At 47.0% G+C, this 1,525-nt stretch overlaps 1 pseudogene; it reads right to left on the reverse strand.

Annotated features, from left to right (window-relative positions):
- Nucleotides 1-251: 251 nt before the first annotated feature.
- LOC127666999 (40S ribosomal protein S10-like) lies at nt 252-752 on the reverse strand (annotated as a pseudogene).
- Between the last annotated feature and the right edge of the window lie 773 nt (nt 753-1,525).

Consider the following 1,525-nt stretch of genomic DNA (forward strand, 5'->3'; position numbering starts at 1 on the left):
GAATATTCAATGTTTCCTGGCTAGCTAACTCACTACTACAGTATGCAGTATTCTAAATCCTTGCAAAGTAGCCCTTGGTTCCAAAGTACTTGGAGAAGTTCCAGGAGACTCACAGATGTGTGCCCCTCCTGCTGAGCTCAGCGTGCCCATTTAGCGCGCAACACGCCCACCAGCGACTCTGCTCCCTCCAGAAGCTTACTCTTTTTGTTGTTGTTCTTTAAAGTTTACTCAATACAACACAATCTCCAGCTTCACTGAGGTGGCTGACCACATCTACAGCTAAAGCTGTCTCTAAACTGGAATTCAGTTGCTGATCCAGCCTCAGCCCCAGCCTCAGCATTCTTGTCAGCCCCAGGGGGCACAGCACTCCTTCTGCAGGTGCCTCTGCCTGCCTCCTCGCATGTGAATCTTGCAGGCTGCTCACCCTCTGGACCTTTGGCTGAGGACTGCCAGTCTCAGGACAGCTGCCAAGCGTGTGGCAGGCACAATCTCCAGAGGGAGGGCAGATAATCTCAGAGATACTGGGTACCCTCATTCGTAAGGTACCAGCAAAAATGTCTCCAGGCAAACTGCTCCTTCACATAGCCTTGAGACTTGAGAGACTGCATGGCCTACATTACATCAAAGCTGAACACATTCTTGTCTACCAGCTGGGGTGTTTGGGCATGTGGGCATCTTTTTTAGCGACCATCACGCCTTCCTTAAAAAAGGCGTTCATAGATGCCAAATCGATTCTTCTTAGGCATCAACATCGAGGTTGCTGAAGGATCCGAGGTGGAGGCTTGAGAAGAGAAGTTTACTCTTAAGTGACTCCACCAACTCTTGGAAGGCTACGGGCTGCAGAAGAACAAGGGTGGCTGACGCCATTTGCACAAAGGGGTCTCACAACCACATATACTAACCTCCTAATGCATGGCACTTTTATTGATTGGCACCTTCTGTTCTCATTCATGCCTGCCTCTGTCTTTGCACCTAGGACTCTGGACTGCATGAAGCTCATTATCTTCCCCATTCTCAGCTTGTGACTAGATGGACTTATCTACCCTACGATGAGGTGCAGTGCCAGAGGTGCTTGAAGAAGTCTCTACCAACAATCCATTACCCCCCCTCCCTGATCATCAGAATCACTCTATCAATAGGCACACCATGGGTTCCTTTCTCAAATATAGTCATTAAAGAATTTAAATGCCCAGTAGTTCATGAATCACACGTAGACATAATTAAGCCTCTAAGGTGCTGAAAACTTCATTTGGAACTGTGTGATCAGAACGGTGATATCTCTCTTGTTAAGACTTTCTAGTTAGTATTGGCAAAATCAGGGGGGTTGAATAAGCTAATACATTCACCTCTAAGATTCTTTTTTTGTTTGTTTGTTTTTTTGTTTTTTTTTTTTTTGAGACAGGGTTTCTCTGTATGGCCCTGGCTGTCCTGGAACTCACTCTGTAGACCAGGCTGGCCTCAAACTCAGAAATCTACCTGCCTTTTCCTCCCAAGTGCTGGGATTAGAGGTGTGCACCATCACTGC

This window comes from Apodemus sylvaticus, chromosome 16 (genome assembly GCF_947179515.1).
Source record: "Apodemus sylvaticus chromosome 16, mApoSyl1.1, whole genome shotgun sequence".
NCBI classification, from domain to species: Eukaryota; Metazoa; Chordata; class Mammalia; order Rodentia; family Muridae; genus Apodemus; species Apodemus sylvaticus.